A 25736-nucleotide genomic window follows, 5' to 3' on the forward strand; every position below is an offset into this window, starting at 1 on the left:
TTTAATGGAATGTCAGGAATGTCATGTCTTTAATGGAATGTCAGGAATGTCAGTCATGTCATGGAATGTCAGGAATGTCATGTCTTTTAATGGAATGTCAGGAATGTCATGTCTTTTGATGGAATATCAAGAATGTTATGTCTTTTGATGGAATGTCAGGAATGTCATGTCTTTTAATGGAATGTCAGGAATGTCATGGAATGTCAGGAATGTCAGGAATGTCATGTCTTTTAATGGAATGTCAGGAATGTCATGTCTTTAATGGAATGTCAGGAATGTCAGTCATGTCATGGAATGTCAGGAATGTCAGGAATGTCATGTCTTTTAATGGAATATCAGGAATGTCATGTCTTTTAATGGAATGTCAGGAATGTCAGTCATGTCATGGAATGTCAGGAATGTCATGTCTTTTAATGGAATGTCAGGAATGTCATGTCTTTTAATGGAATGTCAGGAATGTCAGTCATGTCATGGAATGTCAGGAATGTCATGTCTTTTAATGGAATGTCAGGAATGTCATGTCTTTAATGGAATGTCAGGAATGTCAGTCATGTCATGGAATGTCAGGAATGTCATGTCTTTAAATGGAATGTCAGGAATGTCATGTCTTTTGATGGAATATCAGGAATGTTATGTCTTTTGATGGAATGTCAGGAATGTCATGTCTTTTAATGGAATGTCAGGAATGTAATGGAATGTCAGGAATGTCATGTCTTTTGATGGAATGTCAGGAATGTCATGTCTTTTAATGGAATGTCAGGAATGTCATGTCTTTTAATGGAATGTCAGGAATGTCATGGAATGTCAGGAATGTCATGTCTTTTAATGGAATGTCAGGAATGTCATGTCTTTTAATGGAATGTCAGTCACGCCATGGAATGTCAGGAATGTCATGTCTTTTAATGGAATGTCAGGAATGTCAGTCATGTCATGGAATGTCAGGAATGTCATGTCTTTTAATGGAATGTCAGGAATGTCATGTCTTTTAATGGAATGTCAGGAATGTCATGGAATATCAGGAATGTCATGTCTTTTAATGGAATGTCAGGAATGTCATGTCTTTTAATGGAATGTCAGTCATGTCATGGAATGTCAGGAATGTCATGTCTTTTAATGGAATGTCAGGAATGTCATGTCTTTTGATGGAATGTCAGGAATGTCATGTCTTTTAATGGAAAGTCAGGGATGTCATGTCTTTTAATGGAATGTCAGGAATTTCATGTCTTTAATGGAATGTCAGGAATGTCAGTCATGTCATGGAATGTCAGGAATGTCATGTCTTTTAATGGAATGTCAGGAATGTCATGTCTTTTAATGGAATGTCAGGAATATCATGGAATGTCAGGAATGTCAGGAATGTCATGTCTTTTAATGGAATGTCAGGAATGTCATGTCTTTTAATGGAATGTCAGGAATGTCAGTCATGTCATGGAATATCAGGAATGTCATGTATTTTAATGGAATGTCAGGAATGTCAGTCATGTCATGGAATATCAGGAATGTCATGTCTTTTAATGGAATGTCAGGAATGTCATATCTTTTAATGGAATGTCTGGAATGTCATGTCTTTTAATGGAATGTCAGGAATGTCATGGAATGTCAGGAATGTCATGGAATGTCATGTCTTTTAATGGAATGTCAGGAATGTCAGTCATGTCATGGAATGTCATGTCTTTTAATGGAATGTCAGGAATGTCAGTCATGTCATGGAATGTCAGGAATGTCATGTCTTTTAATGGAATGTCAGAAATGTCATGTCTTTTGATGGAATATCAGGAATGTCATGTCTTTTGATGGAATGTCAGGAATGTCATGTCTTTTAATGGAATATCAAGAATGTCATGTCTTTTGACGGAATGTCAGGAATGGCATGTCTTTTGATGGAATATCAGGAATGTCATGTCTTTTAATGGAATGTCAGGAATGTCAGGATTGTCAGGAATGTCATGTCTTTTGATGGAATGTCAGGAATGTCATGTCTTTTGATGGAATGTCAGGAATGTCAGTCATGTCATGGAATGTCAGGAATGTCATGTCTTTTCATGGAATGTCAGGAATGTCATGTCTTTTAATGGAATGTCAGGAATGTCATGTCTTTAATGGAATGTCAGGAATGTCAGTCATGTCATGGAATGTCAGGAATGTCATGTCTTTTAATGGAATGTCAGGAATGTCATGGAATGTCAGGAATGTCATGTCTTTTAATGGAATATCAGGAATGTCATGTCTTTTAATGGAATGTCAGGAATGTCATGTCTTTTAATGGAATGTCAGGAATGTCAGTCATGTCATGGAATGTCAGAAATGTCATGTCTTTTAATGGAATGTCAGGAATGTCAGTCATGTCATGGAATGTCAGGAATGTCATGTCTTTTAATGGAATGTCTGGAATGTCATGTCTTTTAATGGAATGTCAGGAATGTCATGGAATGTCAGGAATGTCATGTCTTTTAATGGAATGTCATGTCTTTTAATGGAATGTCAAGAATGTCAGGAATGTCATGTCTTTTAATGGAATGTCAGGAATGTCATGTATTTAATGAAATGTCAGGAATGTCAGTCATGTCATGGAATGTCAGGAATGTCATTGCTTTTAATGGAATGTCAGGAATGTCATGTCTTTTAATGGAATGTCAGGAATGTCATGGAATGTCAGGAATGTCAGGAATGTCATGTCTTTTAATGGAATGTCAGGAATGTCATGTCTTTTAATGGAATGTCAGGAATGTCATGTCTTTTAATGGAATGTCATGTCTTTTGACGGAATGTCAGGAATGGCATGTCTTTTGATGGAATGTCAGGAATGTCATGTCTTTTAATGGAATGTCAGGAATGTCAGGATTGTCAGGAATGTCATGTCTTTTAATGGAATGTCAGGAATGTCAGTCATGTCATGGAATGTCAGGAATGTCATGTCTTTTAATGGAATGTCAGGAATGTCATGTCTTTAATGGAATGTCAGGAATGTCAGTCATGTCATGGAATGTCAGGAATGTCATGTCTTTTAATGGAATGTTAGGAATGTCATGTCTTTTGATGGAATATCAAGAATGTTATGTCTTTTGATGGAATGTCAGGAATGTCATGTCTTTTAATGGAATGTCAGGAATGTCATGGAATGTCAGGAATGTCAGGAATGTCATGTCTTTTAATGGAATGTCAGGAATATCATGTCTTTTAATGGAATGTCAGGAATGTCATGTCTTTAATGGAATGTCAGGAATGTCAGTCATGTCATGGAATGTCAGGAATGTCATGTCTTTTAATGGAATGTCAGGAATGTCATGTCTTTTAATGGAATGTCAGGAATATAATGTCTTTAATGGAATGTCAGGAATGTCAGTCATGTCATGGAATGTCAGGAATGTCATGTCTTTTAATGGAATGTCAGGAATGTCATGTCTTTTGATGGAATATCAGGAATGTTATGTCTTTTGATGGAATGTCAGGAATGTCATGTCTTTTAATGGAATGTCAGGAATGTCATGGAATGTCAGGAATGTCATGTCTTTTAATGGAATGTCAGGAATGTCATGTCTTTTGATGGAATGTCAGGAATGTCATGCCTTTTAATGGAATGTCAGGAAATTCATATCTTTTAATGGAATGTCAGGAATGTCATGAAATGTCAGGAATGTCATGTCTTTTAATGGAATGTCAGGAATGTCACGTCTTTTAATGGAATGTCAGTCATGTCATGGAATGTCAGGAATGTCATGTCTTTTAATGGAATGTCAGGAATGTCAGTCATGTCAGGAATGTCATGTCTTTTAATGGAATGTCAGGAATGTCATGTCTTTTAATGGAATGTCAGGAATGTCATGGAATGTCAGGAATGTCATGTCTTTTAATGGAATGTCAGGAATGGCATGCCTTTTAATGGAATGCCAGGAATGTCATGGAATGTCAGGAATGTCATGTCTTTTAATGGAATGTCAGGAATGTCATGTCTTTTGATGGAATGTCAGGAATGTCATGTCTTTTAATGGAATGTCAGGAATGTCATGTCTTTTAATGGAATGTCAGGAATGTCATGTCTTTTAATGGAATGTCAGGAATGTCAGTCATGTCATGGAATGTCAGGAATGTCATGTCTTTTAATGGAATGTCAGGAATGTCATGTCTTTTAATGGAATATCAGGAATATTATGGAATGTCAGGAATGTCAGGAATGTCATGTCTTTTAATGGAATGTCAGGAATGTCATGTCTTTTAATGGAATGTCAGGAATGTCAGTCATGTCATGGAATGTCAGGAATGTCATGTCTTTTAATGGAATGTCAGGAATGTCAGTCATGTCATGGAATGTCAGGAATGTCATGTCTTTTAATGGAATGTCAGGAATGTCATGTCTTTTAATGGAATGTCTGGAATGTCATGTCTTTTAATGGAATGTCAGGAATGTCATGGAATGTCAGGAATGTCATGGAATGTCATGTCTTTTAATGGAATATCAAGAATGTCATGTCTTTTGATGAAATGTCAGGAATGTCATGTCGTTTAATGGAATGTCAGGAATGTCATGTCTTTTAATGGAATGTCAGGAATGTCAGTCATGTCATGGAATGTCATGTCTTTTAATGGAATGTCAGGAATGTCAGTCATATCATGGAATGTCAGGAATGTCATGCCTTTTAATGGAATGTCAGAAATGTCATGTCTTTTGATGGAATATCAGGAATGTCATGTCGTTTGATGGAATGTCAGGAATGTCATGTCTTTTAATGGAATGTTTGGAATGTCATGTCTTTTAATGGAATGTCTGGAATGTCATGTCTTTTAATGAAATATCTGGAATGTCATGTCTTTTAATGGAATGTCATGTCTTTTAATGGAATGTCAGGAATGTCATGTAATGTTAGGAATGTCATGTCTTTTAATGGAATGTCAGGAATGTCATGTCTTTTAATGGAATGTCCGGAATGTCATGTCTTTTAATGGAATGTCTGGAATGTCATGTCTTTAATGAAATGTCATGTCTTTTAATGGAATGTCAGGAATGTCATGTCTTTTAGTAGAATATCAGTCATGTCATGGAATGTCAGGAATGTCATGCCTTTTAATGGAATGTCAGGAATGTCATGTCTTTTAATGGAATGTCAGGAATGTCATGTCTTGTAATGGAATGTCAGGAATGTCAGTCATGTCATAGAATGTCAGGAATGTCATGTCTTTTAATGGAATGTCAGGAATGTCATGTCTTTTAATGGAATGTCTGGAATGTCATGTCTTTTAATGGAATGTCAGGAATGTCATGTCTTTTAATGGAATATCAAGAATGTCATGTCTTTTGACGGAATGTCAGGAATTGCATGTCTTTTGATGGAATGTCAGGAATGTCATGTCTTTTAATGGAATGTCAGGAATGTCAGGATTGTCAGGAATGTCATGTCTTTTGATGGAATGTCAGGAATGTCATGTCTTTTGATGGAATGTCAGGAATGTCAGTCATGTCATGGAATGTCAGGAATGTCATGTCTTTTCATGGAATGTCAGGAATGTCATGTCTTTTAATGGAATGTCAGGAATGTCATGTCTTTAATGGAATGTCAGGAATGTCAGTCATGTCATGAAATGTCAGGAATGTCATGTCTTTTGATGGAATGTCAGGAATGTCATGTCTTTTAATGGAATGTCAGGAATGTCATGTCGTTTAATGGAATGTCAGGAATGTCATGTCTTTTAATGGAATGTCAGGAATGTCAGTCATGTCATGGAATGTCATGTCTTTTAATGGAATGTCAGGAATGTCATGTCTTTTAATGGAATGTCAGGAATGTCAGTCATGTCATGGAATGTCATGTCTTTTAATGGAATGTCAGGAATGTCATGTAATGTTAGGAATGTCATGTCTTTTAATGGAATGTCAGGAATGTCATGTCTTTTAATGGAATGTCTGGAATGTCATGTCTTTAATGGAATGTCATGTCTTTTAATGGAATGTCAGGAATGTCATGTCTTTTAATAGAATGTCAGTCATGTCATGGAATGTCAGGAATGTCATGTCTTTTAATGGAATGTCAGGAATGTCAGTCATGTCATGGAATGTCAGGAATGTCATGTCTTTTAATGGAATGTCAGGAATGTCATGGAATGTCAGGAATGTCATGTCTTTTAATGGAATGTCAGGAATGTCAGTCATGTCATAGAATGTCAGGAATGTCATGTCTTTTAATGGAATGTTTGGAATGTCATGTCTTTTAATGGAATGTCTGGAATGTCATGTCTTTTAATGAAATGTCTGGAATGTCATGTCTTTTAATGGAATGTCAGGAATGTCATGTCTTTTAATGGAATGTCAGGAATGTCATGGAATATCAGGAATGTCATGTCTTTTAATGGAATGTCAGGAATGTCATGTCTTTTAATGGAATGTCAAGAATGTCAGGAATGTCATGTCTTTTAATGGAATGTCAGGAATGTCAGTCATGTCATGGAATGTCAGGAATGTCATGTCTTTTAATGGAATGTCCGGAATGTCATGTCTTTTAATGGAATGTCTGGAATGTCATGTCTTTAATGGAATGTCATGTCTTTTAATGGAATGTCAGGAATGTCATGTCTTTTAATAGAATGTCAGTCATGTCATGGAATGTCAGGAATGTCATGTCTTTTAATGGAATGTCAAGAATGTCAGTCATGTCATGGAATGTCAGGAATGTCATGTCTTTTAATGGAATGTCAGGAATGTCATGTCTTTTAATGGAATGTCAGGAATGTCATGGAATGTCAGGAATGTCATGTCTTTTAATGGAATGTCAGGAATGTCATGTCTTTTAATGGAATGTCAGGAATGTCAGTCATGTCATAGAATGTCAGGAATGTCATGTCTTTTAATGGAATGTCAGGAATGTCATGTCTTTTAATGGAATGTCTGGAATATCATGTCTTTTAATGGAATGTCAGGAATGTCATGTCTTTTAATGGAATATCAATCAATCAATCAATTAAAACTTTATTCGGATACAAAATTTGTAACCATAAAAGTATACAAGAATTAAAAACAAAGTTTTGAAATTTAAAATGTTCAAGTAAATCATGAAAAAATTAATATGCATTGATTGTAAATACAATAGGTATATAACACATAATTACTTTTAATTCATTACAATCTAGCGAATTAAGAAAGGTCATAGTTTTCACGATATTTAACGCAAGCTTTTAGAAAACTGGATATTAAAAAGATGCTATGCTCAGTGTCCAAACGTTGTAATGCAAGAAGGGCCGGACGACACTGGCGTAAGCCTATGACTTTTAGTAAAGGTAAAATCCACTTATGACGTGGAAAATCATAATAACTACAAAATAGGACTACGTGCAATAATGATTGTTCAGATTGGCCATCACAGGGACACGGAATTAATTTTCTGGACCAATCTTTTGTCTTCGGGAAGATAATCAACCGATAGAAAGTGTTAAACCGGAATCGTGTTAAAAGATATTTTTCATAATGGGTGGCACTGGTTAGTAAATATGGCTGAATTCCTAATGAGACTTGTGCAGCGGCAAGATGGTGATTTGTGGGCTTTGAGATCTCTGATGTTAGGCGCAGCTCACGTAGATGAGATAAGCACGCGGTTTTCAGATTTTTGCGTGAAATGTCCGCTGAAGACTCAGGAAGTATGAAAAGAGATTCCAGGTTTACATCTTTCAGAAATTTATAAACATACAGCAGCCACGAGATATTTTTCCAACCGTCTAAGGTGAGACAGTCAGAGATGAGCTGCCGAGTCAGTTTGCATTCTGGAGTAACCCAAAGACGATGCCATAAAAGAATTGGTTGGATTGCAATAAGATCCGAAATGTAATCTTCCCCCAACTCCATGTGGCAACCGTAAATTGGTGAACTTTTGGGGGCGGCCAAAAGGTACCGCAAGAAAGCATTTTCTATTTTTTGGATAGGTTCCGTGTCGATGTAACCCCAGACCCCTGCCCCATACATTGCCACTGGACGGCACTTGGCCCCATAAATCTGAATCAACTCCCGGGAAGGGCGCTGGCCTAGTTTTTGTGCGAATGTGACCAAAGCTGTTGTAGTCCTGAGGAGCCCCAACTTTCTGGCCTGGAGGGTGGGACCCCAACTAGAGGTATTGTCTATCAGAATACCTAAGTAGGGGTATGCAGTAACAGTCTCCAGGATGGTATTGTTTATCTGGATACAGCCGGAATGTCTAAGGCGTTTCCCCATGTGCATGGCAAACGTTTTCTTTATGTTTACTTTTAAGTCGAGGGCTGCCATGAAGTCACAGTATCTATCGAGGAGAAGTTGGAGTTGGCGTGGGGTCCTGGCCATGATCACCGTGTCATCCGCGTAAAGCAACGCGGGTATTGAACGGTGACCAATCGCTGGTAAGTCCTGGCTTCCTGCCAACATCGCAGCTTCTAAACCGTTTGTATATAGATTAAAAAGAAAGGGGGCCAAAACGCATCCCTGTCTGACACCCTTAAGTACTGGAAATGATGCTGTGACTTCCCCCCCCAGACCGTACCGTACTTTAGCTGAGGCCCCTGAATAGAGATTCCGAATAAAATTCACCAGAAGAGGATCTATCCCCATAGCCAAAAGGAGTTTCCATAACTTACTATGGGAAACGCAATCGAATGCCGCCGATAAGTCGACGTATGCTAAATGCAACCTCCCCTTTTTAGCCCCAACGTATTTACCTATCAGTAGGGAAAGGTTTAGTGCCTGCTCCACTGTCCCAAGTCCCTCTCGAAAGCCGTACTGTAGGTCGGAAACCACTTGATTGCTTTCAGCCCAATCCTGGAGTCTTTTAAGAAGCAGCCGACCCATCACCTTGCCGGTAGAATCCAAGAGGGAAATGGGTCGGTAACAGGCAGGACTATTACGGTCGCCCTTCTTAAAGATAGGAAGAAGAATAGAAGTTGTCCAGGACTCTGGTGGGCCGATTTTAGTGGCTGCTTCGAAGACCCTGGTGAGAATTGGGGACCATAGTTCTAAGTTGTTTTTGAATAGGTCCACAGGGACCCCATCAGGACCTGGGGCTTTGCCACATTTAGAGGCCTGCAATGCCATAAGTACCTCATCGTGGCCAAAATGAAGGTTAGAATTAGGGGTGGGAGGAGACCTACTGTAGTTTTGGGTGAGCCGTATCCCTGCACTATCTGGGGGGGGCTCTGGCATAGAATCATCCGAGAGACCAAAGATCCTTGAGAAATGGTCAACCCATGCTGCCTCACCCACTGCTACCTCGATCCTTGGGGTCTCTTGTTGATCAGTCAAAAAGGGAGTTCTTACTATTTTCCAGAAAGTGGCCGAATCCTTAAGAGAGCTACTCTGATGCAGCTTGGCCCATAATTCCTTCTTGATATCAACCTTGCAGGATTTTAGTGCTTGCTTATAACATTTTCTCAATCTTCTCACTTCCTCGCTATCCCTGACAGTTTTAGTAAGAGCTTTCTTCAATAGTTGATGTGAGAGCCTTGTTGCAGAATTAAACCAACCCTTTTTTGTTTGATTTGTGCCCGTCGTTTTACGGAACAGCTCTCTCTTAATTTCAGATGTAATGAGAGAGAAACTTTCCAGTACCTGACCGGGAAGCGACTGTAAATTTAAGCACGTTTCTATGTGCGGGAGTATGCGGCTCAAGACTGCTGAAGTAGTCTTTTCGGCATCAACTTTACACCATTTGATCGCAAACCCGTTCAGCTTATTTACCCTTAAAGTGTCTTGTATTAAGAGAGTTTGCTTACTGGGTGGTACTAACATTTCCGGGATAGCGATGGCGAGAATATTAGGGAAGTGGTCGCTGCTAGGGTCGATCCCAGTTCGAACGCTATGTAGCTGATCTTTGGAAGCTTGGGAAACCAGAACAAAGTCAATCAGACTAGTTAGTCCCCTGCCATTGAAGGTAGGAGTAAAAGGGACTGGGGGGGAATATCAAAAATGTCATGTCTTTTGACGGAATGTCAGGAATTGCATGTCTTTTGATGGAATGTCAGGAATGTCATGTCTTTTAATGGAATGTCAGGAATGTCAGGATTGTCAGGAATGTCATGTCTTTTGATGGAATGTCAGGAATGTCATGTCTTTTGATGGAATGTCAGGAATGTCAGTCATGTCATGGAATGTCAGGAATGTCATGTCTTTTCATGGAATGTCAGGAATGTCATGTCTTTTAATGGAATGTCAGGAATGTCATGTCTTTAATGGAATGTCAGGAATGTCAGTCATGTCATGAAATGTCAGGAATGTCATGTCTTTTAATGGAATGTCAGGAATGTTATGTCTTTTGATGGAATGTCAGGAATGTCATGTCTTTTAATGGAATGTCAGGAATGTCATGTCTTTTAATGGAATGTCAGGAATGTCAGTCATGTCATGGAATGTCATGTCTTTTAATGGAATGTCAGGAATGTCATGTCTTTTGATGGAATATCAAGAATGTCATGTCTTTTGATGGAATGTCTGGAATGTCATGTCTTTTAATGGAATGTCAGGAATGTCATGTCATGTCTTTTAATGGAATGTCAGGAATGTCATGTCTTTTAATGTAATGTCAGGAATGTCAGGAATGTCATGTCTTTTAATGGAATGTCAGGAATGTCATGTAATGTCAGGAATATCATGTCTTTTAATGGAATGTCAGGAATGTCATGTCTTTTAATGGAATGTCAGGAATGTCATGTCTTTTAATGGAATGTCTGGAATGTCATGTCTTTAATGGAATGTCATGTCTTTTAATGGAATGTCAGGAATGTCATGTCTTTAATGGAATGTCAGGAATGTCAGTCATGTCATGGAATGTCAGGAATGTCATGTCTTTTAATGGAATGTCATGTCTTTTAATGGAATGTCAGGAATTTCATGTCTTTAATGGAATGTCAGGAATGTCAGTCATGTCATGGAATGTCAGGAATGTCATGTCTTTTAATGGAATGTCAGGAATGTCATGGAATGTCAGGAATGTCAGGAATATCATGTCTTTTAATGGAATGTCAGGGATGTCATGTCTTTTAATGGAATGTCAGGAATGTCAGTCATGTCATGGAATGTCAGGAATGTCATGTCTTTTAATGGAATGTCAGGAATGTCAGTCATGTCATGGAATATCAGGAATGTCATGTCTTTTAATGGAATGTCAGGAATGTCATGTCTTTTAATGGAATGTCTGGAATGTCATGTCTTTTAATGGAATGTCAGGAATGTCATGGAATGTCAGGAATGTCATGTCTTTTAATGGAATATCATGTATTTTAATGGAATGTCAAGAATGTCAGGAATGTCATGTCTTTTAATGGAATGTCAGGAATGTCATGTATTTAATGGAATGTCAGGAATGTCAGTCATGTCATGGAATATCAGGAATGTCATTGCTTTTAATGGAATGTCAGGAATGTCATGTCTTTTAATGGAATGTCAGGAATGTCATGGAATGTCAGGAATGTCAGGAATGTCATGTCTTTTAATGGAATGTCAGGAATGTCATGTCTTTTAATGGAATGTCAGGAATGTCAGGTCTTTTAATGGAATGTCAGGAATGTCTTGTCTTTTAATGGAATGTCATGTCTTTTGACGGAATGTCAGGAATGGCATGTCTTTTGATGGAATGTCAGGAATGTCATGTCTTTTAATGGAATGTCAGGAATGTCAGGATTGTCAGGAATGTCATGTCTTTTAATGGAATGTCAGGAATGTCAGTCATGTCATGGAATGTCAGGAATGTCATGTCTTTTAATGGAATGTCAGGAATGTCATGTCTTTTAATGGAATGTCAGGAATGTCATGTCTTTAATGGAATGTCAGGAATGTCAGTCATGTCATGGAATGTCAGGAATATCATGTCTTTTAATGGAATGTCAGGAATGTCATGTCTTTTGATGGAATATCAAGAATGTTATGTCTTTTGATGGAATGTCAGGAATGTCATGTCTTTTAATGGAATGTCAGGAATGTCATGGAATGTCAGTAATGTCAGGAATGTCATGTATTTTAATGGAATGTCAGGAATGTCATGTCTTTAATGGAATGTCAGGAATATCAGTCATGTCATGGAATGTCAGGAATGTCATGTCTTTTAATGGAATGTCAGGAATGTCATGTCTTTTAATGGAATGTCAGGAATGTCAGTCATGTCATGGAATGTCAGGAATGTCATGTCTTTTAATGGAATGTCAGGAATGTCATGTCTTTTAATGGAATGTCAGGAATGTCAGTCATGTCATGGAATGTCAGGAATGTCATGTCTTTTAATGGAATGTCAAGAATGTCATGTCTTTAATGGAATGTCAGGAATGTCAGTCATGTCATGGAATGTCAGGAATGTCATGTCTTTTAATGGAATGTCAGGAATGTCATGTCTTTTGATGGAATATCAGGAATGTTATGTCTTTTGATGGAATGTCAGCAATGTCATGTCTTTTAATGGAATGTCAGGAATGTAATGGAATGTCAGGAATGTCATGTCTTTTGATGGAATGTCAGGAATGTCATGTCTTTTAATGGAATGTCAGGAATGTCATGTCTTTTAATGGAATGTCAGGAATGTCATGGAATGTCAGGAATGTCATGTCTTTTAATGGAATGTCAGGAATGTCATGTCTTTTAATGGAATGTCAGTCATGTCATGGAATGTCAGGAATGTCATGTCTTTTAATGGAATGTCAGGAATGTCAGTCATGTCATGGAATGTCAGGAATGTCATGTCTTTTAATGGAATGTCAGGAATGTCATGTCTTTTAATGTAATGTCAGGAATGTCATGGAATATCAGGAATGTCATGTCTTTTAATGGAATGTCAGGAATGTCATGTCTTTTAATGGAATGTCAGGAATGTCATGGAATGTCAGGAATGTCATGTCTTTTAATGGAATGTCAGGAATGTCATGTCTTTTGATGGAATGTCAGGAATGTCATGTCTTTTAATGGAATGTCAGGGATGTCATGTCTTTTAATGGAATGTCACGAATTTCATGTCTTTAATGGAATGTCAGGAATGTCAGTCATGTCATGGAATGTCAGGAATGTCATGTCTTTTAATGGAATGTCAGAAATGTCATGTCTTTTAATGGAATGTCAGGAATATCATGGAATGTCAGGAATGTCAGGAATGTCATGTCTTTTAATGGAATGTCAGGAATGTCATGTCTTTTAAAGGAATGTCAGGAATGTCATGTCTTTTAATGGAATGTCAGGAATGTCAGTCATGTCATGGAATATCAGGAATGTCATGTCTTTTAATGGAATGTCAGGAATGTCAGTCATGTCATGGAATGTCAGGAATGTCATGTCTTTTAATGGAATGTCAGGAATGTCATGTCTTTTAATGGAATGTCTGGAATGTCATGTCTTTTAATGGAATGTCAGGAATGTCATGGAATGTCAGGAATGTCATGGAATGTCGTGTCTTTTAATGGAATGTCAAGAATATCATGTCTTTTGATGGAATGTCAGGAATGTCATGTCTTTTAATGAAATGTCAGGAATGTCATGTCGTTTAATGGAATGTCAGGAATGTCATGTCTTTTAATGGAATGTCAGGAATGTCAGTCATGTCATGGAATGTCATGTCTTTTAATGGAATGTCAGGAATGTCAGTCATGTCATGGAATGTCAGGAATGTCATGTCTTTTAATGGAATGTCAGAAATGTCATGTCTTTTGATGGAATATCAGGAATGTCATGTCTTTTGATGGAATGTCAGGAATGTCATGTCTTTTAATGGTATGTCAGGAATGTCATGTCTTTTAATGAAATGTCAGGAATGTCAGTCATGTCATGGAATGTCAGGAATGTCATGTCTTTTAATGGAATGTCAGGAATGTCATGTCTTTAATGGAATGTCAGGAATGTCAGTCATGTCATGGAATGTCAGGAATGTCATGTCTTTTAATGGAATGTCAGGAGTGTTATGTCTTTTGATGGAATGTCAGGAATGTCATGTCTTTTAATGGAATGTCAGGAATGTAATGGAATGTCAGGAATGTCACGTCTTTTGATGGAATGTCAGGAATGTCATGTCTTTTGATGAATTGTCAGGAATGTCATGTCTTTAAATGGAATGTCAGGAATGTCATGTCTTTTAATGGAATGTCAGGAATGTCATGGAATGTCAGGAATGTCATGTCTTTTAATGGAATGTCAGGAATGTCATGTCTTTTAATGGAATGTCAGTCATGTCATGGAATGTCAGGAATGTCATGTATTTAATGGAATGTCAGGAATGTCAGTCATGTCATGGAATGTCAGGAATGTCATTGCTTTTAATGGAATGTCAGGAATGTCATGTCTTTTAATGGAATGTCAGGAATGTCATGGAATGTCAGGAATGTCAGGAATGTCATGTATTTTAATGGAATGTCAGGAATGTCATGTCTTTTAATGGAATGTCATGTCTTTTGACGGAATGTCAGGAATGGCATGTCTTTTGATGGAATGTCAGGAATGTCATGTCTTTTAATGGAATGTCAGGAATGTCAGGATTGTCAGGAATGTCATGTCTTTTAATGGAATGTCAGTCATGTCATGGAATGTCAGGAATGTCATGTCTTTTAATGGAATATCAGGAATGTCATGTCTTTTAATGGAATGTCAGGAATGTCATGTCTTTAATGGAATGTCAGGAATGTCAGTCATGTCATGGAATGTCAGGAATGTCATGTCTTTTAATGGAATGTTAGGAATGTCATGTCTTTTGATGGAATATCAAGAATGTTATGTCTTTTGATGGAATGTCAGGAATGTCATGTCTTTTAATGGAATGTCAGGAATGTCATGGAATGTCAGGAATGTCAGGAATGTCATGTCTTTTAATGGAATGTCAGGAATATCATGTCTTTTAATGGAATGTCAGGAATGTCATGTCTTTAATGGAATGTCAGGAATGTCAGTCATGTCATGGAATGTCAGGAATGTCATGTCTTTTAATGGAATGTCAGGAATGTCATGTCTTTTAATGGAATGTCAGGAATGTCATGTCTTTAATGGAATGTCAGGAATGTCAGGAATGTCATGGAATATCAGGAATATCATGTCTTTTAATGGAATGTCAGGAATGTCATGTCTTTTAATGGAATGTCTGGAATGTCATGTCTTTTAATGGAATGTCAGGAATGTCATGGAATGTCAGGAATGTCATGGAATGTCATTTCTTTTAATGGAATTTCAAGAATGTCATGTCTTTTGATGGAATGTCAGGAATGTCATGTCTTTTAATGAAATGTCAGGAATGTCATGTCGTTTAATGGAATGTCAGGAATGTCATGTCTTTTAATGGAATGTCAGGAATGTCAGTCATGTCATGGAATGTCATGTCTTTTAATGGAATGTCAGGAATGTCAGTCATGTCATGGAATGTCAGGAATGTCATGTCTTTTAATGGAATGTCAGAAATGTCATGTCTTTTGATGGAATATCAGGAATGTCATGTCTTTTGATGGAATGTCAGGAATGTCATGTCTTTTAATGGAATGTCAGGAATGTCATGTCTTTTAATGGAATATCAAGAATGTCATGTCTTTTGACGGAATGTCAGGAATGGCATGTCTTTTGATGGAATATCAGGAATGTCATGTCTTTTAATGGAATGTTAGGAATGTCAGGATTGTCAGGAATGTCATGTCTTTTGATGGAATGTCAGGAATGTCATGTCTTTTGATGGAATGTCAGGAATGTCAGTCATGTCATGGAATGTCAGAAATGTCATGTCTTTTCATGGAATATCAGGAATGTCATGTCTTTTAATGGAATGTCAGGAATGTCATGTCTTTTAATGGAATGTCAGGAATATCATGTAATGTCAGGAATGTCATGTCTTTTAATGGAATGTCAGGAATATCATGTCTTTTAATGGAATGTCAGGAATGTTATGTCTTTTGATAGAATGTCAGGAATGCCATGTCTTTTAACAGAATGTCTGGAATGTCATGGAATGTTAGGAATGTCATGTCTTTTGATGGAATGTCAGGAATGTCATGTCTTTTAATGGAATGTCAGGAATGTCATGTCATTTAATGGAATGTCAGGAATGTCATGTCTTTTAATGGAATGTCAGGAATGTCAGTCATGTCATGGAATGTCATGTCTTTTAATGGAATGTCAGGAATGTCATGTCTTTTGATGGAATATCAAGAATGTCATGTCTTTTGATGGAATGTCTGGAATGTCATGTCTTTTAATGGAATGTCAGGAATGTCATGTCATGTCTTTTAATGGAATGTCAGGAATGTCATGTCTTTTAATGTAATGTCAGGAATGTCAGGAATGTCATGTCTTTTAATGGAATGTCAGGAATGTCATGTAATGTCAGGAATATCATGTCTTTTAATGGAATGTCAGGAATGTCATGTCTTTTAATGGAATGTCTGGAATGTCATGTCTTTAATGGAATGTCATGTCTTTTAATGGAATGTCAGGAATGTCATGTCTTTTAATGGAATGTCAGGAATGTCATGTCTTTAATGGAATGTCAGGAATGTCAGTCATGACATGGAATGTCAGGAATGTCATGTCTTTTAATGGAATGTCAGGAATGTCATGTCGTTTAATGGAATGTCAGGAATTTCATGTCTTTAATGGAATGTCAGGAATGTCAGTCATGTCATGGAATGTCAAGAATGTCATGTCTTTTAATGGAATGTCAGGAATGTGTTGGAATGTCAGGAATGTCAGGAATGTCATGTCTTTTAATGGAATGTCAGGAATGTCATGTCTTTTAATGGAATGTCAGGAATGTCAGTCATGTCATGGAATGTCAGGAATGTCATGTCTTTTAATGGAATGTCAGGAATGTCAGTCATGTCATGGAATGTCAGGAATGTCATGTCTTTTAATGGAATGTCAGGAATGTCATGTCTTTTCATGACATGTCTGGAATGTCATGTCTTTTAATGGAATGTCAGGAATGTCATGGAATGTCAGGAATGTCATGTCTTTTAATGGAATATCATGTATTTTAATGGAATGTCAAGAATGTCAGGAATGTCATGTATTTTAATGGAATGTCAGGAATGTCATGTATTTAATGGAATGTCAGGAATGTCATGTCTTGAATGGAATGTCAGGAATGTCATGTCTTTTAATGGAATGTCAGGAATGTCATATCTTTTAATGGAATGTCAGGAATGTCATGTCTTTAATGGAATGTCAGGAATGTCAGGAATGTCAGTCATGTCATGGAATTTCAGGAATGTCATGTCTTTTAATGGAATATCTGGAATGTCATGTCTTTAATGGAATGTCAGGAATGTCAGTCATGTCATGGAATGTCAGGAATGTCATGTCTTTTAATGGAATGTCTGGAACGTCATGTCTTTTAATGGAATGTCTGGAATGTCATGTCTTTTAATGGAATGTCAGGAATGTCATGTCTTTAATGGAATGTCAGGAATGTCAGTCATGTCATGGAATGTCAGGAATGTCATGTCTTTTAATGGAATGTCTGGAACGTCATGTCTTTTAATGGAATGTCTGGAATGTCATGTCTTTTAATGGAATGTCAGGAATGTCAGTCATGTCATGGAATGTCAGGAATGTCATGTCTTTTAATGGAATGTCAGGAATGTCATGTCTTTTAATGGAATGTCAGGAATGTCATGTCTTTAATGGAATGTTAGGAATGTCAGTCATGTCATGGAATGTCAGGAATGTCATGTCTTTTAATGGAATGTCAGGAATGTCATGTCTTTTAATGGAATGTCAGGAATGTCATGTCATTTAATGGAATGTCATGTCTTTTAATGGAATGTCAGGAATGTCATGTCTTTGGATGAAATGTCAGGAACGTCATGTCTTTTAATGGAATGTCAGGAATGTCATGGAATGTCAGGAATGTCATGTCTTTTAATGGAATGTCAGGAATGTCATGTCTTTTAATGGAATGTCAGGAATGTCATGTAATGTCAGGAATGTCATGTGTTTTAATGGAATGTCAGGAATGTCATGTCTTTTGATGGAATGTCAGGAATGTCATGTCTTTTAATGGAATATCAGGAATGTCATGTCTTTTAATGGAATATCTGGAATGTCATGTCTTTAATGGAATGTCATGTCTTTTAATGGAATGTCAGGAATGTCATGTCTTTTAATGGAATGTCAGGAATGTCAGTCATGTCATGGAATGTCATGTCTTTTAATGGAATGTCAGGAATGTCATGTCTTTTAATGGAATGTCAGGAATGTCAGGAATGTCATGTCTTTTAATGGAATGTCAGGAATGTCATGTCTTTTAGTGGAATATCAGGAATATCATGTAATGTCAGGAATTTCATGTCTTTTAATGGAATGTCAGGAATGTCATGTCTTTTAATGGAATGTCAGGAATGTCATGTCTTTTAATGGAATGTCTGGAATATCATGTCTTTAATGGAATGTCATGTCTTATAATGGAATGTCAGGAATGTCATGTCTTTTAATGGAATGTCAGGAATGTCATGTCTTTAATGGAATGTCAGGAATGTCAGTCATGTCATGGAATGTCAGGAATGTCATGTCTTTTAATGGAATGTCAGGAATGTCATGTCTTTTAATGGAATGTCAGGAATGTCATGGAATGTCAGGAATGTCATGTCTTTTAATGGAATGTCAGGAATGTCATGTCTTTTAATGGAATATCAGGAATGTCAGTCATGTCATGGAATGTCAGGAATGTCATGTCTTTTAATGGAATGTCATGTCTTTTAATGGAATGTCTGGAATGTCATGTCTTTTAATGGAATGTCAGGAATGTCATGTCTTTTAATGGAATGTCAGGAATGGCATGTCTTTTGATGGAATGTCAGGAATGTCATGTCTTTTAATGGAATGTCAGGAATGTCAGGATTGTCAGGAATGTCATGTCTTTTAATGGAATGTCAGGAATGTCATGTCTTTTAATGGAATGTCAGGAATGTCAGTCATGTCTTGGAATGTCAGGAATGTCAGTCATGTCATGGAATATCAGGAATGTCATGTATTTTAATGGAATGTCAGGAATGTCATGTCTTTTAATGGAATGTCAGGAATGTCATGTCGTTTAATGGAATGTCTGGAATGTCATGTCTTTTAATGGAATATCATGGAATGTCATGTCTTTTAATAGAATGTCAGGAATGTCAGTCATGTCATGGAATGTCAGGAATGTCATGTCTTTTAATGGAATGTCAGGAATGTCATGTCTTTAATGGAATGTCAGGAATGTCAGTCATGTCATGGAATATTAGGAATGTCATGTCTTTTAATGGAATGTCAGGAATGTCATGTCTTTTAATGGAATGTCAGGAATATCATGTCTTTAATGGAATGTCAGGAATGTCAGTCATGTCATGGAATATTAGGAATGTCATGTCTTTTAATGGAATGTCAAGAATGTCATGTCTTTTAATGAAATATCAGGAATGTCATGTCGTTTAACCCCTTCGACGCGCATGATGGAACGGTTCTGTCATGCATGTCGGTTGCGCTGTGCGCATGACGGAACCATTCCGTCATGGCCCCGCCCGCGCACGGAACCTTCAGCGTGGCGCGGAAATCCGTGCCGCGCTGAAGAGGTTAATGGAATGTCTGGAATGTCATGTCTTTTAATGAAATGTCATGGAATGTCATGTCTTTTAATGGAATGTCAGGAATGTCATGTCTTTTAATGGAATGTCAGGAATGTCATGTCTTAATGGAATGTCAGGAATGTCATGTCTTTTAATGGAATGTCAGGAATGTCATGTAATGTCAGGAATGTCATGTCTTTTAATGGAATGTCAGGAATGTCATGTCTTTTAATGGAATGTCTGGAATGTCATGTCTTGAATGGAATGTCATGTCTTTTAATGGAATGTCAGGAATGTCATGTCTTTTAATGGAATGTCAGGAATGTCATGTCTTTAATGGAATGTCAGGAATGTCAGGAATGTCAATCATGTCTTGGAATGTCAGGAATGTCATGTCTTTTAATGGAATGTCAGGAATGTCATGGAATATCAGGAATGTCAGGAATGTCATGTCTTTTGACGGAATGTCAGGAATGGCATGTCGTTTAATGGAATGTCTGGAATGTCATGTCTTTTAATGGAATGTCATGGAATGTCATGTCTTTTAATGGAATGTCAGAAATGTCATGTCTTTTAATGGAATGTCAGGAATGTCATGGAATGTCAGGAATGTCATGTCTTTAATGGAATGTCATTTCTTTTGATGGAATGTCAGGAATGTCATGTCTTTTGATGGAATGTCATGTCTTTTAATGGAATGTCTAGAATGTCATGTCTTTTAATGAAATGTCAGGAATGTCATGTCTTTTAATGGAATGTCAGGAATGTCATGGAATGTCAGGAATGTCATGTATTTTAATGGAATATCAGGAATGTCAGGAATGTCATGTCTTTTAATGGAATGTCAGGAATGTCATGGAATGTCAGGAATGTCATGTCTTTTAATGGAATGTCAGAAATGTCATGTCTTTTAATGGAATGTCAGGAATGTCATGTCTTTTAATGGAATGTCAGGAATGTCAGGAATGTCATGTCTTTTAATGGAATGTCAGGAATGTCATGTCTTTTAATGGAATGTCAGGAATGTCATGTAATGTCAGGAATGTCATGTCTTTTAATGGAATGTCAGGAATGTCATGTCTTTTAATGGAATGTCAGGAATGTCATGTCTTTTAATAGAATGTCTGGAATGTCATGTCTTTAATGGAATGTCATGTCTTTTAATGGAATGTCAGGAATGTCATGTCTTTTAATGGAATGTCAGTCATGTCATGGAATGTCAGGAATATCATGTCTTTTAATGGAATGTCAGGAATGTCATGTCTTTAATGGAATGTCAGGAATGTCAGTCATGTCATGGAATGTCAGGAATGTCATGTCTTTTAATGGAATGTCAGGAATGTCATGGAATGTCAGGAATGTCATGTCTTTTAATGGAATGTCAGGAATGTCATGTCTTTTAATGGAATATCAGGAATGTCAGTCATGTCATGGAATGTCAGGAATGTCATGTCTTTTAATGGAATGTCATGTCTTTTAATGGAATGTCTGGAATGTCATGTCTTTTCATGGAATGTCAGGAATGTCATGTCTTTTAATGGAATGTCAAGAATGTCATGTCTTTTGACGGAATGTCAGGAATGGCATGTCTTTTGATGGAATGTCAGGAATGTCATGTCTTTTAATGGAATGTCAGGATTGTCAGGAATGTCATGTCTTTTAATGGAATGTCAGGAATGTCATGTCTTTTAATGGAATGTCAGGAATGTCAGTCATGTCATGGAATGTCAGGAATGTCAGTCATGTCATGGAATGTCAGGAATGTCATGTCTTTTAATGGAATGTCAGGAATGTCATGTCGTTTAATGGAATGTCTGGAATGTCATGTCTTTTAATGGAATATCATGGAATGTCATGTCTTTTAATGGAATGTCAGGAATGTCATGTCTTTTGATGGAATATCAGGAATGTCATGTCTTTTAATGGAATGTCAGGAATGTCATGGAATGTCAGGAATGTCATGTCTTAATGGAATGTCAGTAATGTCATGTCTTTTGATGGAATGTCAGGAACGTCATGTCTTTTAATGGAATGTCAGGAATGTCATGTCGTTTAATGGAATGTCAGGAATGTCATGTCTTTTAATGGAATATCAGGAATGTCAGTCATGTCATGGAATGTCATGTCTTTTAATGGAATGTCAGGAATGTCAGTCATGTCATGGAATGTCAGGAATGTCATGTCTTTTAATGGAATGTCAGGAATGTCATGTCTTTTGATGGAATATCAGGAATGTCATGTCTTTTGATGGAATGTCAGGAATGTCATGTCTTTTAATAGAATGTCAGGAATGTCATGTCTTTTAATGGAATGTCTGGAATGTCATGTCTTTTAATGGAATGTCAGGAATGTCAGGAATGTCATGTCTTTTAATGGAATGTCAGTAATGTCATGTCTTTTAATGGAATGTCATGTCTTTTAATGGAATGTCACGAATGTCATGTCTTTTAATGGAATGTCAGGAATGTCATGTCTTTAATGGAATGTCAGGAATGTCAGTCATGACATGGAATGTCAGGAATGTCATGTCTTTTAATGGAATGTCAGGAATGTCATGTCGTTTAATGGAATGTCAGGAATTTCATGTCTTTAATGGAATGTCAGGAATGTCAGTCATGTCATGGAATGTCAAGAATGTCATGTCTTTTAATGGAATGTCAGGAATGTGTTGGAATGTCAGGAATGTCAGGAATGTCATGTCTTTTAATGGAATGTCAGGAATGTCATGTCTTTTAATGGAATGTCAGGAATGTCAGTCATGTCATGGAATGTCAGGAATGTCATGTCTTTTAATGGAATGTCAGGAATGTCAGTCATGTCATGGAATGTCAGGAATGTCATGTCTTTTAATGGAATGTCAGGAATGTCATGTCTTTTCATGACATGTCTGGAATGTCATGTCTTTTAATGGAATGTCAGGAATGTCATGGAATGTCAGGAATGTCATGTCTTTTAATGGAATATCATGTATTTTAATGGAATGTCAAGAATGTCAGGAATGTCATGTATTTTAATGGAATGTCAGGAATGTCATGTATTTAATGGAATGTCAGGAATGTCATGTCTTGAATGGAATGTCAGGAATGTCATGTCTTTTAATGGAATGTCAGGAATGTCATATCTTTTAATGGAATGTCAGGAATGTCATGTCTTTAATGGAATGTCAGGAATGTCAGGAATGTCAGTCATGTCATGGAATTTCAGGAATGTCATGTCTTTTAATGGAATATCTGGAATGTCATGTCTTTAATGGAATGTCAGGAATGTCAGTCATGTCATGGAATGTCAGGAATGTCATGTCTTTTAATGGAATGTCTGGAACGTCATGTCTTTTAATGGAATGTCTGGAATGTCATGTCTTTTAATGGAATGTCAGGAATGTCATGTCTTTAATGGAATGTCAGGAATGTCAGTCATGTCATGGAATGTCAGGAATGTCATGTCTTTTAATGGAATGTCTGGAACGTCATGTCTTTTAATGGAATGTCTGGAATGTCATGTCTTTTAATGGAATGTCAGGAATGTCAGTCATGTCATGGAATGTCAGGAATGTCATGTCTTTTAATGGAATGTCAGGAATGTCATGTCTTTTAATGGAATGTCAGGAATGTCATGTCTTTAATGGAATGTTAGGAATGTCAGTCATGTCATGGAATGTCAGGAATGTCATGTCTTTTAATGGAATGTCAGGAATGTCATGTCTTTTAATGGAATGTCAGGAATGTCATGTCATTTAATGGAATGTCATGTCTTTTAATGGAATGTCAGGAATGTCATGTCTTTGGATGAAATGTCAGGAACGTCATGTCTTTTAATGGAATGTCAGGAATGTCATGGAATGTCAGGAATGTCATGTCTTTTAATGGAATGTCAGGAATGTCATGTCTTTTAATGGAATGTCAGGAATGTCATGTAATGTCAGGAATGTCATGTGTTTTAATGGAATGTCAGGAATGTCATGTCTTTTGATGGAATGTCAGGAATGTCATGTCTTTTAATGGAATATCAGGAATGTCATGTCTTTTAATGGAATATCTGGAATGTCATGTCTTTAATGGAATGTCATGTCTTTTAATGGAATGTCAGGAATGTCATGTCTTTTAATGGAATGTCAGGAATGTCAGTCATGTCATGGAATGTCATGTCTTTTAATGGAATGTCAGGAATGTCATGTCTTTTAATGGAATGTCAGGAATGTCAGGAATGTCATGTCTTTTAATGGAATGTCAGGAATGTCATGTCTTTTAGTGGAATATCAGGAATATCATGTAATGTCAGGAATTTCATGTCTTTTAATGGAATGTCAGGAATGTCATGTCTTTTAATGGAATGTCAGGAATGTCATGTCTTTTAATGGAATGTCTGGAATATCATGTCTTTAATGGAATGTCATGTCTTATAATGGAATGTCAGGAATGTCATGTCTTTTAATGGAATGTCAGGAATGTCATGTCTTTAATGGAATGTCAGGAATGTCAGTCATGTCATGGAATGTCAGGAATGTCATGTCTTTTAATGGAATGTCAGGAATGTCATGTCTTTTAATGGAATGTCAGGAATGTCATGGAATGTCAGGAATGTCATGTCTTTTAATGGAATGTCAGGAATGTCATGTCTTTTAATGGAATATCAGGAATGTCAGTCATGTCATGGAATGTCAGGAATGTCATGTCTTTTAATGGAATGTCATGTCTTTTAATGGAATGTCTGGAATGTCATGTCTTTTAATGGAATGTCAGGAATGTCATGTCTTTTAATGGAATGTCAGGAATGGCATGTCTTTTGATGGAATGTCAGGAATGTCATGTCTTTTAATGGAATGTCAGGAATGTCAGGATTGTCAGGAATGTCATGTCTTTTAATGGAATGTCAGGAATGTCATGTCTTTTAATGGAATGTCAGGAATGTCAGTCATGTCTTGGAATGTCAGGAATGTCAGTCATGTCATGGAATATCAGGAATGTCATGTATTTTAATGGAATGTCAGGAATGTCATGTCTTTTAATGGAATGTCAGGAATGTCATGTCGTTTAATGGAATGTCTGGAATGTCATGTCTTTTAATGGAATATCATGGAATGTCATGTCTTTTAATAGAATGTCAGGAATGTCAGTCATGTCATGGAATGTCAGGAATGTCATGTCTTTTAATGGAATGTCAGGAATGTCATGTCTTTAATGGAATGTCAGGAATGTCAGTCATGTCATGGAATATTAGGAATGTCATGTCTTTTAATGGAATGTCAGGAATGTCATGTCTTTTAATGGAATGTCAGGAATATCATGTCTTTAATGGAATGTCAGGAATGTCAGTCATGTCATGGAATATTAGGAATGTCATGTCTTTTAATGGAATGTCAAGAATGTCATGTCTTTTAATGAAATATCAGGAATGTCATGTCGTTTAACCCCTTCGACGCGCATGATGGAACGGTTCTGTCATGCATGTCGGTTGCGCTGTGCGCATGACGGAACCATTCCGTCATGGCCCCGCCCGCGCACGGAACCTTCAGCGTGGCGCGGAAATCCGTGCCGCGCTGAAGAGGTTAATGGAATGTCTGGAATGTCATGTCTTTTAATGAAATGTCATGGAATGTCATGTCTTTTAATGGAATGTCAGGAATGTCATGTCTTTTAATGGAATGTCAGGAATGTCATGTCTTAATGGAATGTCAGGAATGTCATGTCTTTTAATGGAATGTCAGGAATGTCATGTAATGTCAGGAATGTCATGTCTTTTAATGGAATGTCAGGAATGTCATGTCTTTTAATGGAATGTCTGGAATGTCATGTCTTGAATGGAATGTCATGTCTTTTAATGGAATGTCAGGAATGTCATGTCTTTTAATGGAATGTCAGGAATGTCATGTCTTTAATGGAATGTCAGGAATGTCAGGAATGTCAATCATGTCTTGGAATGTCAGGAATGTCATGTCTTTTAATGGAATGTCAGGAATGTCATGGAATATCAGGAATGTCAGGAATGTCATGTCTTTTGACGGAATGTCAGGAATGGCATGTCGTTTAATGGAATGTCTGGAATGTCATGTCTTTTAATGGAATGTCATGGAATGTCATGTCTTTTAATGGAATGTCAGAAATGTCATGTCTTTTAATGGAATGTCAGGAATGTCATGGAATGTCAGGAATGTCATGTCTTTAATGGAATGTCATTTCTTTTGATGGAATGTCAGGAATGTCATGTCTTTTGATGGAATGTCATGTCTTTTAATGGAATGTCTAGAATGTCATGTCTTT

This window comes from Triturus cristatus, chromosome 8, assembly GCF_964204655.1.
Source record: "Triturus cristatus chromosome 8, aTriCri1.1, whole genome shotgun sequence".
Lineage (NCBI taxonomy): Eukaryota > Metazoa > Chordata > Amphibia > Caudata > Salamandridae > Triturus > Triturus cristatus.